Here is a 16,627-nt window from a genome sequence, read left to right on the forward strand (position 1 = left end):
AAAACCACAGTCTTGCTTCATACACTTGTGAAAATTAGGCTGAAGTCCTTAAGCATGCTTGCTTGAAAATAAATCCTAATGAAATCAATTGGACTTCCCAGTCATTAGGATTAGGGTTTAGGGATGGGGAAGAAATCCGATTCCGTTCGCATTTAAAGGAAAGCTTTCCGAATCTGCACTTTTTCAAAATACAAGCTTCAAAATTTGACCATCTCTGAAATTTGCAATGCAATTCCCCAGCCAAGTGACACATGTAAAATGTGCATACCAGAGCAAGATGTGCATGTAAATGAGTGATAATACAAAATGCATCCTGCTTGGGGGTGGGGGGATAATGTGTGTGTTAGACAAAACTGTGCATGTTGCACTAACAGGCTTGTGAAATTTGATGAAGATGCTTCCCCCCCCCAAAAAAAATCACAAACTGATGTGGAAATGTGTGGGACTGAATTTAAGACGGGGGGTGGGGTGGGGATAGAAACAAAGAGAAACCAAATTTTGCCTATCCCTGTTAGGAGGAGAAGGAGGATGTTGATGTGACCAGCTCTGGATGATTGGTAGGTGTAGGCTCGATTTTACACTTGAATGTTGTTGCTGTTAATCAAGGGCTTTGGACGCCCACAGGTCTTGCCACAGTCGGGTTCCAAAGTCCACATTCTCCTGTCATCACATCCTCAGCCATCACGCCCCAGCCCCTCCCCTCTATTGATTAAGTGAGGAATGACAAGGCACGTGAACAGAGAGCGCCTCACATTTCACATGCCTCTCCTCCCAGCTCTTAATAAAACCATTGAGCGTTCCCTGCTCAGCCTGACCTCCTCCTGAATTGAAGTTTTTGTATTTGAGGTTTGCTGGCAGCTTTCTGGAGTTGGGGGTATAGCGCGCGAAGAGCAATAGCAGCGCAAACCCGGGATCCTGGGACGTGCAGAACTGATCTTCTGCCTTTGTAAAGCAAGCTCTCTGTTCCAGCAATCTGGCTACGTGTTTGATCCTTGCATGCGGCTCTGCGAGTTACAAGGCTGGCCTTAAACTTGGCAGCGACGTTTTATTTATATGCATCCCAAAGGTACCAGACAAATTGCAGTTCATTCATTCATTCCCTCTTATCATGATTAATTCATCTAGCAAGGAAGGACTAGGAGTGAAAAAGAGGCAATAGTAGCCACACCAATAAGGAGGAAAGTGTTTGCTTTCCAAGTGAACATCTCCACCTGCCCTGGGACTTTGGGACTGGGTCAGCCATGGGTGCATTTTCTGAGGCATGCTTAGTGATGTAGTTAATCACTTTTTCAACTGGGGGTGTAATAATAATAATAATAATAATAATAATAATAGTTATGATGATGTAGAGTTTTTAAGGCTTCTGATGAAGTGCAGAACCTCCGTGTGTCCCTATTTTCCAGGGACATCCCTGATTTAGAGAAGCCATCCCTGTTTCTGATTCAATCCCAGAATGTCCTGCTTTTCCTTGTTGTTGTTTAGTCGTTTAGTCGTGTCCGACTCTTCCTGACCCCATGGACCAGAGCATGCCAGGCACTCCTGTCTTCCACTGCCTTCCGCAGTTTGGTCAAACTCATGCTGGTAGCTTCGAGAACAGTATCCAACCATCTCTTCCGCTGTCGTCCCCTTCTCCTTGTGCCCTTCCATCTTTCCCAACATCAGGGTCTTTTCCAGAGAGTCTTCTCTTCTCATGAGGTGGCCAAAGTATTGGAGCCTCAGCTTCAGGATCTGTCCTTCCAGTAAGCACTCAGGGCTGATTTCCTTCAGAATGAATAGGTTTGATCTTCTTGAAGTCCATGGGACTCTCCAGAGTCTCCTCCAGCACCATAATTAAAAAGCATCAATTCTTCGGCGATCAGCCTTCTTTATGGTCCAGCTCTCACTTCCATACATCACTACTTTTCCTTAGGACGTCCCTATTTTCATTGGAGAAATGTCGGGAGGTGTGGAGTTACCTGACCCCTGAGCCATCTGAAGTCAATCCTTTGTAAGGAATCTTTTTAATGTTTTATGTTTTATTATGTTTTTATATCTGTTGGAAGCTGCCCAGGGTGGCTGGGGCAACCCAGTCAGACATGTGGAGTATAAATAGTAAAATTATCATTATGGACTAGAACGTCCCTATTTTCATTAGAGAAATGTCGGAGCGCATGGAAGCGGGCTTTAGTCTAGAGCTTATGCCGTAATAAATCTATTAGTCTTTAAGACTAGGTGCAATCCTATGATCCTTGGAAGGGCCTCCTAGGGGGTCATAGGATGTTGTAGACCAGGCATAGGCAAACTCGGCCCTCTAGATGTTTTGGGACTACAACTCCCATCATCCCTGACCACTGGTCCTATTAGCTAGGGATGATGGGAGTTGTAGTCTCAAAACATCTGAAGGGCCGAGTTTACCTCTGCCTGTCGTAGACCTTCCTCTCCGTGGGTGGAGAGAGAGGTCCATCTGCTGAGAGTGAGATCCATTGTCATAAAGCACTTCCTAGTTGAACTAAGGAACTCATGCCCACAAGGGACAGTGATGGCCACCATCTTGGATGTCTTTAAAAGAAGACTGGTTAGATTCATGGAGAATAAGACTATGCATAGCTACTAGTCCTGATGACTATGCTCTGCCTATCATGGTTGGAGGCAGTATCCTACCGAATACCAGTTGCTGGGAATTGTAGGAGGGGAAAGTGCTCTTGTGTTTGGATCCTGCTTTTTGGGTTTCCCTCACAGGTTGGCCACTGTGAGAACAGGATACCGGCCTAGACAGGCCATCATCCTGCTCTGGTTGGCTCTTCTTACATTCTCAAAGCAATCCAGCAGCTTCTCAGAACCAGAAGCTATTTCCCCTTCAGTTTCATCTGACTCAACAAGGAAGTATGTTGTATGGAAGCAGAGGTCAGCGCAAGGATGGATGGGGGGTGTTACACAGGGATTCTTCAGATGCCTCTCTAAGGCCCACTTCTTCCTCAGGTGGTAAATCTGTGTCTGGGCTGTGCCACATCAGACAACAAATGTGAGCTGATATAAAAATAGAATGTGAGCTGACATAATAGCTCCTTCAGTTAACTCCTCCCCTCAATACTGTCATTTTTGTTTAAGCCTCCCACACCTATTGCAATAGTCCAGTGTGGAGGTTACCAAAACACAGGTCACCGTTGCCAAGTCCTCTCTTTCCAGGAAGGGGTACACAATTGCTGTAGCTGGAATGAGGTGCTTCAGCAATCCAGGCCACCTAGGCGTCAAATGACATTGCTGGAGCCTCAGACTATGTGGTTATGCTTTTGTTGCGGCACTCCCCATTCAAGAACTCTTTGGCAACTCTCTTTGCTCTTTTCACTGGCAAGTAAGGACCAGGCTGTCTGGGCAGGCTTGGAGCATTTATCAAGGCCTGCGAAGGAAGCTCTGTGAAACCATAATTCTGAATTAACTTGCTACAGGCTATTTAAAACATTTAACCTTGTGGTTCCATTATTGTTTTATGACTTTTAAAATTGGCTATTATCACGGTGAGTATTTGCAGTAGGAAATTGTTCTGCAAAAAGAAAAAGAAAAAGAAAACGGCAGCAGCAGCAGTAATAATAGTAGTAATAATAATAATAATAATAATAATAATAATAGTAATAGCATCTTCTCTAGAAGACTGTTTCCTCAGTGTCATTAATATATTAACCAGCAGGCTCGTGTGTGGCTTTCTTTAAAATGTACTGGGATTAACTGGACACTACTGAAGAATACAGTGGTGCCTCAGGTTACATACGCTTCAGGTTACAGACTCCGCTAACCCAGAAATATTACCTCGAGTTAAGAACTTTGCTTCAGGATGAGAACAGAAATTGTGCAGTAGCGGCGCAGCGGCAGCAGGAGGCCCCATTAGCTAAACTGGTGCTTCAGGTTAAGAACAGTTTCAGGTTAAGAACGGACCTCTGGAACGAATTAAGTACTTAACCCAAGGTACCACTGTATTGAAATGCATTTTGTGGCAATTCCCTGAACAGTCAACAGGTGGATCTATTATTTAATTTCACTGTGGGTTTGTGGTGGTGAATTAGGTAATTGCCCAGTAATAGCAATTATTAAATTAAATTGATTCTGTTCTTGCATTTACCCTACCCCATTCCCTAGCTAAGAATGTTTGGAAACTAGAACCAAAAATAACTGGGGACTAGAAGATTGAGACTGAGGCAAGGACAGGCATGGTGTGACCCAAGTGTTATCTGCGTCAGGTCCTACAAAAGCATACCATCCTGGGCACCTCTTGTTTAGTGGGTATGCCACCTGGCACCTGCTTTTGCTGACTCCAGCAAAAGAGATCCTGTTTCTTTGGCTCCAAGTTGCAGAGCACCCAGCGGTTTCACACTTTGACTCTCTCAATTGCCGAGGACAGAGCTGGAGACCTTCCAGTAGTTTTTTTTTTGTAGCTGTTGGAACAGAACTGCTTTTCTGCTGCTACCGAGGGCAGGGTTGACTTGCCCGCTGGACTTCAAATCCCAGCTGGGGATTTATGGCGTTCACAAGTCTTGCGACAGAGACATTTTTCACAGCTGATGAACAGTGGGGGGGGGGAGGAGGAAGTATGAGAGAAGGCGGCTTGGAGCAGAATTCTACATATGATGCGACTAACTTCAGTACTATCCCCTGCAGATTTGTGGTATCGCTGGGCAGGAACAAAGACAAACTACACTTCTGTGCAAGCATTTTGAAGAGGCAGGCCGAGCTCCAAGTTTTATTTAGGGCACAGGCAACAGAGCATCTCAGCATCACTCATTCATGCAAACGTTCACCTAAAACGAAGGAAGTAAGGCATGCCAACGTGGAACCTAGGAGTGCCATATCTGGCTGCCAATTCGGCAAAAAATGTGTTTTGAGCTTTGCCACTGAATAAACCATAGTTACCATGAGCAAAACATTTTTGTTGCAGACAACAATATGTATATTTCTGGCCTTCAAGCACAAGAGTGAGTACAGGTTGCTTGAACTGGCCAAGAACTAGGCACTGAAACCAGTGAAGTGTGTATCGCCAGATGTGTAAGTTCACCCTGGAACAAGGTGCAAGGAACCCCTGATCATTGCCAGGCTAGCCAGGGATTATGGGGATTGGAGACTTACAACATCTGGAAGGCCACAGGTTATCTACTACGGTAATATGTCAAGCAAAACAAACAATAATATGATGCAAAAGATACAAACAAATCCATTAAACATAAAGTGAAACTTTATAACATATTAAAAATCAATAAAATGCCTATACTGTGGTACCTTGGGTTAAGAACTTAATTCGTTCTGGAGGTCCACTCTTAACCTGAAACTGTTCTTAACCTGAGATACCACTTTACTAAATGGGGCCTCACGCTGCTTTCGCACCACCGCTGCCGCACGATTTCTGTTCTCATCCTGAAGCAAAGTTCTTAACCCAAGATACTATTTCTGGGTTAGCAGAATTTGTAACCTGAAGTGTCTGTAACCCAAGGTACCACTGTATGAGATAAGAAGGAGAAGGAGAAACTAACACTGGAAAAGAGCCCACATTGAAACAAAACTTATCATGCAGCAGATAAATTTAAAACATGCTTATATTTAAAAAATGTATTTTTACAATATTGTTATGAATTGGCGGGGCAGACTCCCCATAATTCCTGGATTCAGTAAAAGCTTAAAATAATCGTTTTGATTAAATTTTGCCAAACACAGCAAAGTCCCTTGCATTTAGTTATGCTAAAGAGCCAATCCAGCTTTTCAGAGCCAATTGGATGGGCCATTAGCGGCAACAAAGGTCAGTGTCAGCCCATCAAAGACACGATCAGAGGGCAAGACTGCTGGGCAAGAAGGCATGGGGCCCCTACTTTGCTGGGTGCTAGTGGGCAGTGGCAAAGACCAAGTTGAGGGTTTCAAGTTTGAGTGACAGGCTGGGAGAGGGCCTTGGAGTCTGTTAGCAGCAAGAAGGAAAGAGAGGGGCAGAACTGGGGATGGCAGCCTGGAAGTAAGAGACACAGAAGGTGGCTTTTTGCTGTCCTTAGAATCCAGTGCTGCTGTCAGGGAACTGCCATCGGAAAGGCAGGCGGTGGAAGGGCTCTCAGACGCTAAGAGAGACTCAGCAGCAGAGGAAGGCACCAGCAGGGGGAGGGAAAGAGCTCAGAGAGAAAGTGAGTCGGAGGGAGGGCTCCGAGAGACTGCCAGCGAAAACAGTGGAGAAGTCTCAGGACCCCCCATAGGTACACCCACTCCTCGCCGGAAACTGTCTCGCCGAGAATCCCGAAGACGTGTTTCCGTTAAGGAACTTTTATGTTGGAGCAGATTCCGCAAACGCCCACTGTCGGATTCTGCTAGAGGTTGAGGGAGTCATGTTTAAGGGGGCTCCGCTTAAGGCAGAGTTTGAGGAACATGCCCAAGCTCTGAGGGACTAAGCTTAAACGCACAAGCAGCTAATCATCCCATCACAGCTGCCCTTAAGAGGTACCGTAAGTCAGACCCTTATAGGAAGTGAATGCTCTGCAATCCCTCCATCTAGGTGCAGGTTGTATATATGTGTAAATAAAACCATATCTCATAAAGACACTGCAGTCTCTGTTGTGTCTCGTCGTCCCGAAAAGGGAACACAGACCAAGTAAACACACTTGCAACCCTTGGAATCTCACACCACCCATTGAGATTGGGATGGCGTGTAACAATACATTGCACTCTTTTTTCCCCATTGTATCTTCACAATGGGGAAAACTTGCTCTTTAACTTTATTAACTTTATTAACTTGCTCTTTAAAAATTAAAAATAAAAATAAAAGTTGAGGTTCTGAAGATTAGAGTTCTGTGTAAGGTAGCTGAAAGAGTTTGCTGCTGTTTGAAACCAACCTTGGCATCTATCAGGAAGTTAAGGACTGCCCTCTTCAACCTGTGTTTCCTCAGTAGTGGCTTGCGAAAGATAGGAAAGATGGAAAGATGCAGAGGCACAAAGCCAAAGAACGTCCTTTGGCAGCGCGGAGCAAAGTGTAGGCTTCAGAATCAAAGAAACAAACATGGTTTCTTCAAGTCTCAACAAACACTGGCCGCATGCAGCTCGGAAGTTTGTGCCTCTCTCTTTGTGTGTGTTTTAGAGTGGAGACCTTTTGCCTGGGCATGTTCTGCAGTTCTTACTTAGGACCTTGTTTCCGTTTGCAGCAAATAGACGTTTCCCAGGCTGCTCAGTGAGCTGCTCCCCAACTCGAGTGCTCACAATACTTTTCCTGCTCCCAAACGTATCTCAGCCACACCTTCCTCTGGGGCCTCAGTTTATGCAACTACTGGCAGGATATTGAGCATGGGGAGTTGCACGCGCCAAACGACATTTCCTTGGGATGATTCAGTGCACAGCCGTTGCCCAACTTTGGCCTGACCCCGATTACATTCGATTTCTCAGGGTGCATGGCACATGAATTTTGCACCATATGGATGTCATTCCTAGGTGCAAAGCATCAGAAAAACAACAACACTTCCATTGTGGTCTAGGTGATGGGAACGAAGGCAAAGGCTTGCAAAGCTGAAATTAATTAGGAGACAGATCAAAACAAGCTGGTGCGAGGCGGCACCTTGAATTAAGAATCAGGAAGGTTATGTAAACACCAGACATTTGAACCACACAGCTTCCCCCCCCCCTCAATAATCATGGGAACTGTAGTTTACCCCACACAGAGCCGCATTTCCTAGCACCCTTAACAAACTACAGTTTCCAGGATTCTTGGGGAGGAGTGATTTGTTTTAAATGTGCTTGCGCTTTCTGAATCTCTCCTCTGCCACCCTCTCCCTCCTCATCTGCAAGATGGTTGAATAATAATGATGACACACCTTACACGGTTGTTGGAAGAATTACTACTAGATAATGCACATGAAGTGCTTTGAATACTTGAACGTGCTATAGAATTTATTCATTTCCTTCCAACCTGAATTCTACCCCTGCTGCAGAGCTCCCTCTGCCCTCCCCATAATTTGCAGTTATGAATACTATGAGATTTGGAGAATGCAGTAAAGGATGATGTAACCAAGGTATTAAAACACTGACCAAGTTCACATGTCACACTAAGTCAAACCATAAGCCAAACCACATCTCTTTAAGCTGATTAATTTTGAAGTACCGTACTCGCCTCACAGTGAATTCAACATGTCTTCTCACAAGCAATTCCAATTTGGTTCAATGGAACAAACCCTCAGGTAACAATGTACAATATAGGATGTTGCAATGCAATCCTATCTATGTTTACCTGGAAAAAAGTGCTTCTGTGTTCAGTGGGACAAATTCCCATGTGAGTGTGCTTTATGAGTGCTGCCAAATGTCTGGAAGTGACACTTTTTAAGATTCAAAATATGAATTCTGAATTGCTGTCAGATTTTGCATTTTGTGCAAAATTTTGGGTGGTATTCAACTTACCTATTTAAATTAATGGACCTACCTTAACCATGTTTAATGAGTTTACTGTAAATAAAACTTCATTGACTACCACCCTTCCTTCCCAGTTCTATTCTGGTCCTGAATTTTATATTTATAAATCTGAAATTTATTTTTCCACCGCTAACATGCCCAACGTGACAGATGCAAGTGACTTGGCAGAGCGTGGCAGGAACAGCCTCATTCTTAGAGTTTTTGCAGTTCACAACAACTCAGTTTTCTGCAGTGCAATGCAAAGCTCAGGCAGCACGACGGATCCCTTGCTCTTCTCAGGCTACGGTCTTTAAGCGGACAGACACTCGAGATCTGAATAAGCCATTTGAAACAAACAAACATCCCTTGATTGAGGCAGAACAAGAAGCCAACCTATTCCAGGAATAGATCTATCTATTCCAAATGTGCTTGCACTGTGCCAAACCAAAGCTTACGCCTTCCAACACAGGAGGCCTATAACTTGCTCACAGACTGTGGCCAGAATATGCACGGAGGCTATTTTTTAATGGAAGGTGAAAATATGCCTCTCTAAGCAAATTTGACCTATGCAGCAACATGCAATTGGCTACCCTCCCCCAAGGTGCTAACAACTCTCTTCAGGAACTTCAACTATCAGCCCTTTTCAGCTCTACCCCCCCAGAATGCAGAACATTTCAACAGAATGTTGTACTATGTATGTATGTATGTATGTATGTATGTATGTATGTATGTATTAACAACACACTCTACAACATTTATCTGATAAAAATAGGCTTGTCCTATTCCTTAATAATAAAAATGGTTTTATTATTTATCCCCCGCCCATCTTGACTGGGTTGCCCCAGCCGCTCTGGGCAGCTTCCAACAAATACAAAACCATAATTAAGCATTAAAAAACTTCCCTATACCTATGCCTTCAGATGTCTTCTAAAGGTTGGCTCGGGGGTGGCATAACTCTATACCCCCCAACATTTCTCCGATGAAAATAGGGGTGTCCTACCATGCCCTTCAACAGTTATGCGATGAAAATAGTAACGTCCTAAGGAAAAGTGGGACATTCCGGCATCAAATCAAAATCTGGGACTGTTTCTGTAAATCTGCATCTGCCCCTGGAAAATAGGGACACTTGGAGGATCTGCGAAGACATTTTTATTTATCCCTACTCATAGATATAATGCAATGGCGTAATGAATCTATTTTACAAAGACAAAACAAAAAAAACCCCTTCCCTTCCTTCTGTATGTAGTGTAAAGTGCATTTCAGGGAACCAAGCAAGCAGTAGTGGCTAATTTACGGTTACCAGCTTTTTTTCAATGAATCTGGAGGACCCCCCCCCCTTTTTTTTTTTTGAAGCTGAGTAGCAACAGGGAGTCACTAGTGGGGATGGTGAAGCAAAAGACCCTGGGCCCAAGCACACATGCAAAGCCCTTCTTTCGCACCCTATGAAACATAAATGCGTTTTAAAAACGGGTGCGCAACTCCCCTGACGAGTCAAAACAAAGGGGGAAGGGGACAGGAGATCTGTACCACCGGACGTCCCCGGTTCCTCTTTGGCAGTGGCAGCAGCAGCCTCAGCAGCCCGGAGCCAGCCTGGTACCGCAGTTGGCTCTGGCTGACTTCAGGAGCTGCCCGCTGCCGTGGTGCCCGCCTTTTTTCCTCTTCGGAAGTCCCCAAATGATGTGTTGCGCACAAGACACATCATATGGGGCCTTCCAGCGAGGAAAAATGGTGGGTGTCATAGCAGCGAGCAGCTCCTGAAGCCAGCCAGAGCCAACTGTGCTACCAGGCTGGCTCTGGGTTGCTGAGGATGCCGCTGCCACGTTTCCCAGGAACAGATTTGCAAATCTGGGGACATTCCAGGGATGGAATTTGTCCGGGGACAGATTTGCAAATCTGGGGACTGTCCCCGGGAACTGGGGATGTCTGGTAACCCTAGTAATTTCCACTGGACCTGATGTGGTTGCTAGGTCACAGGGGTGTGGCCAAATTGTTTCTGTTTTCTGCCCATTCACCTTTGCAAAGATACTGCGGATACTTAACCATTGCAGTTTTACAAACAGCACCTTACTAAACTGAAAAGTGCCATACTTTATTTCAGAAGGGGTCCTTGCTGTCACAGTTGCTTCTCCACTGGGAGAGGAAGTTGTGTGGCCTCCATCTGCTGTGGTTCTCTCCCTATCTTCTTCCTTTGCAAAGAAACAAGCATTTCAGTTTTATCAATGCCTAGTACCGAAGTGTCTTACCTTGGTTACCATATGCTACTAGATTTTTGTTTCATTTCTGCTGTAAGACATGGCTAGTCAGCACCCTTAGCCATGGCTCGTTGGCATCTGCCAACGAGGAAGTTCTGCTTGTATTTAATAAGGTGTCTCTGCAGCTGTTATGTCAACCTAAAATAGAAACTTTTCATCACCAGTCAGCCACATGATAAATGGAATCATGGCTATTCTACCAAAATGGCAAGGAAGAACCAAGCAGAAGCAATTGGCTCTAGCGTAAATAGATAGTAATCACTGTAACTTAAGGAAATCCAGTCAAGAGACTAGAATGGTTCCAGGCCCGATTTCACACTGACAAAAATAGAAGCCGATGTTACACTCAGACAAGGAACAAATTAACTATTTTCTTGGGGAACTATTGCTGCATTTTAACAGAAGCCAAAGATAGGCCTCAAAAGTTACAGCACTTCTTCTGAACTGCCCTAGAGGTTCACACCTCCCTTTCAGATTATTCACACCTAGCCCCTGAGGTACCTAAAGAGATTTATGGTGGGCTCCTGAGTCTACCAAATTAGTAGACCAGTTACAGATCCTCCAAGTGCCCCTATTTTCCAGGGATGTGCCTGATTTAGAGAAGCCATCCCGGTTTCTGAATTGTCCCACTTTCCCTTAGGATGTCCCTATTCTCATAACAAAAAATGTTGGAGGGTATGAAGTTATCCAACTCCTGAGCAACCTGAAGTCATTTCTGTATAGGGAAGTTTTAAAATGTTTAATATCTTATTATCTTTTTATATATGTTGGAAGCTGCCCAGAGTGGCTGAGGAAACCCAATAAGATGTGTGGGGTGTAAATAGTAAAATATTGTTATGGAATGGGACGTCCCTATTTTATTATCAAAATGTTGGAGGATATGCAGTTAATGCAATTTATTGAGATGACGGTAATAATAATAATAATTTTATGTGTACCCCGCCCATCTGACTGGGTTGCCCCAGCCATTCTAGGCAGCTTCCAACATATATATATATAAACATTAAGCATTAATAAAGTATTTAGAGTGCATAGTCCAAACCCAATAGATATATTTGCCAGTATAAGTTAAAAAAAAGAGAAAAAGGTAAAGGACCCCTGGACGGTTAAGCCCAGTCAAAGGTGACTTATAGGGTGCAGCGCTCATCTTGCTTTTCAGGCCAAGGGAGCTGGCGTTTGTCCACAGACAGCTTTCCAGGTCATATGACCAGCATGACTTCTTCTTCTTCTCCTCCTTCTTCTTTGGTGATCACTCATAGCCAAGTAAGATTGTCTTCCATACACATGGTTTTAACAATGAGTCCCTTAAGTGACTGTGTAGGCCAATTCTGGATCCACACGTCCTTCCACAGTGGGGACATTGGTTTCCGGGTGGGAGTTGATCACGGTGTGGATTTGCCAAGCATGCCTTCCTCTTAGCACATTTCTCCCTTGTGTCCTGAGTTTGAGTGTCTTCAAAGCCCATGACACCTTTGGTAAAGGCTGTTCTCCAATTGGAGCACTCGCAGGCCAGTGTTTCCCAGTTATCGGTGTTTATACCACATTTTTAAAGATTTGCCTTGAGACAGTCTTTAAACCTCTTTTGTTGACCACCAGCATTACACTTTCCATTTTTAAGTTCAGAATAGAGAAGTTGCTTTGGAAGACGATCATCAGGCATCCGCATATGACCAGTCCAATGAATTTGATGTTGAAGAATCATTGCTTCAACACTGGTCATCTTTGCTTCTTCCAGTACACTGATATTAGTTCGCCTGTCTTCCCAAGTGATGTGTAAAAATTTTCACAGACACCGTTGATGGAATCTTTCGAGGAGTTGGAGATGGCGTTTATAAGTGGTCCATGTTTCACAAGCATATAGTAAGGTTGGTAGTACAATAGCTTTGTAAACAAGCATTTTGGTTTCCCTGAGAATGTCCTGGTCCTCAAGCACTCTGCATTTCCATCGGGAGAAAGCTGCACTTGCAGAGCTCAGGCAATGCTGAATTTCGGCATCAATGTTGGCCCTTGTGGAAAGATAACTGCTACTGGCACACGAAAGACCGTGACGAGTGCCAGAGAGCACAGAAACACTGTTTACCTTCCCACCACAGCAGTACCTATTTATCTACTTGCACTGGCATGCTTTCAAACTGTTAGGTTGGCAAGAGCTGGAACAGAGCAACGGGAGCTCATCTTGTTGTGGGGATTCGAACTGCTGACCTTCTGATCGGCAAGCCCAAGACGCTCAGTTATTTAGACCACAGTGCCACCCGCATCCCTGTATAATGGGCCCCAGACCCCAGAATTAATGAGACGCAAGGGCAAACCTGTTTACTTCAACCAACATTTCTTAATATATTTTGGACTTACGGTATCTTCATTGCTCAGATTTCCAAACGCGCTTTGAGATGCAGCTAGGTAATTGGAGATGAAGTGGAGTTGTTGCTTCTTTGAGGGATGCTGCAGAAAATTTGTTTTAAATATTGGGTATCATACGACCATCCACTGAAGTGATTTCCAATGTCAAACCCTCTACAATTGTGGTTGTTGTACTCCAAGCAATAAGCATCAATATTTGCTTCTCATAATTCTCTCTACTTTCAAGAAGCAAAATATTTCCTTACTGGCAATCATTACAGCAGAACACAACTGGAGATGAAGTAGTTTCAAGCAAGGAACGTAGATTTTTCATTTCTTGAGGCAAGTTGAAACTGAGGATCTTGTTCAGTTTTCTAACATGTGACTCCCTGGTAAACTTGATTCTCTTCACTTGGTTTAAATCCTTCTCCTGAGGACCATAGAAGGGAGGGGGGAAACTGCACAGTTAGGTAAATTATAGAAAAATATTCTGCATGGAGGCAGAGGGGTGGTAGCTCCTGGCAACAAAAGTGAGCCTTTCGGATTGAGATTGGCTGAGTGGTACAGAAAGCTAATTGATAGAAAAGTATCCAGGATACCGTCTCTACACTGAAATTGATTACGGAAGGATGTGTAGAACAGAAAAGAGTGTGGCTTTGAGATTTTGGGGAAAACTTAAAAATAAATTACTGGGCACTTTACTTGGTACAGCGAATTCCAGTTGCCCTCATGGACCTGGGTCCACTGGAGTCAATAGCGGATCTTCTAAATCTTTGTCTTTCTCAGATCCAGGACATATATTTAATCCCAAATGCAACCCAGATCCACTGGCTTCTCATATTTGTACGTCTGTTTTTCTCTCTTTAGGATGATAGATGGCAGGGGCTCTCTGCAGAGGGCTACTATAATGAACAATGAACCATCACTTAGCATTGCCCCAAAGAGGAAATAAATCACCAGAAAATGAGGACACAGTTTTGTATAACATGCAAATTGAGAAATAAATGCAAATTGAGAAATAATTACTGTAATTCAAATAGAAATACAATACATCTCACCATCACAGGGAAGACTGAGTAGGTACACGTCTGCTTGCCTGGTGCTGTTCACTGTTGATAGGCAACTCTTCCCTATCTTTCTGCTGGACTTGGGCTAGGCAGCCCTTCAAACAGAGAATGGTCCTCTGTAAAGTAAGGCACATGGCCACCCTAAACTTACAACTCCCGTCATCCCTGGCTATTGGCAATGATGACTGGGGCTGATGGGAACTGTCAATTGAAAAATTACGTTTTGTGGGGGGAAAGCTTGGGATGTCCTGGTCTTTACTTTTTGAAATATGGCAGTCCTAGACTGCTAGCCAGTCAGAGTTTGGCTGCAGGCCTGCCAAGCAGGATTCAGTAGTCTGAATCTGTGGAAAGGCTGAGGCCTACTGAATACTCATATATATGAGCTGGAGATAATCTACTGCATTTCCCTAGAAAAGAGAAACGCCCATTTATCTCATGAGGAGCTGGTTCATATTACTACACCCATTTTTATCAGCTGTCTTCGAATTACACTTCAGAATCTTTGTTCTCACCTGCCTGCCCCAAATTCTTGTTGCGTTGCCTCAGGACTTGTGCTAAATTAGTATTCTTTCTCTGTCTTTCATGCTCTGTGCTAACTTATATTTAAAACAGCGAGATAGCACTTTGAACTGAAATTAAACCTTCTGAAAAACACAGTTTTCAGAGATAACAGGAACTTAAACCACCCAATTCCCTTCCTGTTCCCTAGATAAAAACCCCTTGCCTTTCCCCAACCCCGATAAAGGAGACAGTATGATATCCCAGAGAGGACACGATTGCTACTTTTTATTTTGCTGGCATTTGAGATTTTAATTAGATTAGTGGTCATAACCAGAAGGGAGATATGCAAGTGTTCCTGGTTCAATTACAGGTTTCCAGATTATTCTGTTCATTCAGAGGGAAATGGTAAACATTTAAAAGTGGAATGGAAATGGAATTGACTTCTGCAGGTTTCAAGAAAAGGCAGGGGAGAGGCTCTTTGGGTAACCTAGATTCCTATTAAGCCAGGTTTAATGTTCAACAAATTAATACTTAAGGCTGCAATATGATATCTCCATTTACTCAGTAGAGTAAGCCCCATTGAGCTCAGGACTTCCTTTTTTGGCTGCATACAATCCATACATTTAAAGCCCATTTTGTTGTTGTTTAGTCGTGTCCGACTCTTCGTGACCCCATGGACCAGAGCACACCAGGCACTCCTGTCTTCCACTGCCTCACACAGCTTGGTCAAACTCATGTTCGTAGCTTCGAGAACACTGTCCAACTGTCCTCTGTCATCCATCTCGTCCTCTGTCATCCCCTTCTCCTTGTGCCCTCAATCTTTCCCAACATCAGGGTCTTTTCCAGGGAGTCTTCTCATGAGGTGGCCAAAGTATTGGAGCCTCAACTTCAGGATCTGTCCTTCCAGTGAGCACTCAGGGCTGATTTCCTTAAGAATGGTTAGATTTGATCTTCTTGCAGTCCATGGGACTCCAGCACCATAATTCAAAAGCATCAATTATTCGCCGATCAGCCTTATTTATGGTCTAGCTCTCACTTCCATACATCACTACTGGGAAAACCCACAGCTTTCCCTAAAGAATCATGAGAACTGTATTTTACACCTCACAGAGCTACAATAACCAGCATCTACACTTCCAAGAATTCTTTGGGGGAATTCATGCGATTTAAATATATGGTGTGTACGCAGCCTTAGTAGCAACATTCTGGCTGCATGATTGTGTGTATAATTCTGTACAGAGCTCATGCACAAACCATCTCAGTGCAAGCCAGAGAGAAAAATCCCATTTCATACGCTGGATTACTTCCATATGTCCCAGTTCAGATACCCGAGGAAGAAAGTCACATGTATTTGGTTTCAGTCACAGAATAATTGACGCCTGTTCTGCTGGGCTACATACGATAAAGAGGATGGAGCAACTCCCCTATGAGGAAAGGTTGAATCACTGGGAACTTTTAATTTAGAGAATAGGTAAGAGGTGACATGACAAAAAAATTCTGCCTACAGAAAAGCTTTTATCCTTTTCTCATTCCTCTAGAACTCATGAACATCCTCTGAAACTGAATGTAGAAAGACTCAGGACAGATAACAGAAAGTACTTTTTCATTCAGCACATAGTTAAAACTATGGAACTCACTCCTACACAGGACAGTGATAACCACCACTTGGATGGCTGTAAAAGAGGACTTGGCAAACTCATAGATAAGATTTTCCATAGCTATTAGCCATGATGGCTATGTTCTGCCTCCATAGCTGAAGGCAGTAATGCATTTGAATCTCAGTTGCTAGAAACCACAGAAGGGAAGAGTGCTATTGTACTCCAGTCCTGCTATAAGGTTTACCACAGGCATCTGGTTGGCCGCTGTGAGAACAGGGTGCTGGCTCAATGGGCCTTGGGCCTGATCCAGCATGTGTTTTCTTATGCTCTTACACTCTTGTGCACACACACAGGATGTACATATGACTGATGGGGATACAAATTGTCCCTCCCTGCTCATCTGGGTGGTGGGCTGGGTTGAGAGGTTCGAACTTCCCAGATCCCATTCCCAGCACTGTGTCTACTTTAATCCTCCTTTGTTTTGCTGCTGACAAAATCA

General features: G+C 44.0%; 1 long non-coding RNA gene across 1 annotated transcript; it reads right to left on the bottom strand.

The window, feature by feature from the left end:
- Window positions 1-6,727: 6,727 nt before the first annotated feature.
- Window positions 6,728-13,801, bottom strand: LOC310829876. Its single transcript, XR_014557394.1, has 3 exons — window positions 13,665-13,801; window positions 10,459-10,556; window positions 6,728-7,494 (listed from the first exon to the last, which is right to left on the bottom strand). It is a non-coding gene; the product is annotated as an uncharacterized lncRNA (long non-coding RNA).
- Window positions 13,802-16,627: the final 2,826 nt, after the last annotated feature.

The sequence above is a fragment of the Podarcis gaigeae genome (genome assembly GCF_964106915.1).
Source record: "Podarcis gaigeae genome assembly, chromosome: 13".
Taxonomy (NCBI): Eukaryota; Metazoa; Chordata; class Lepidosauria; order Squamata; family Lacertidae; genus Podarcis; species Podarcis gaigeae.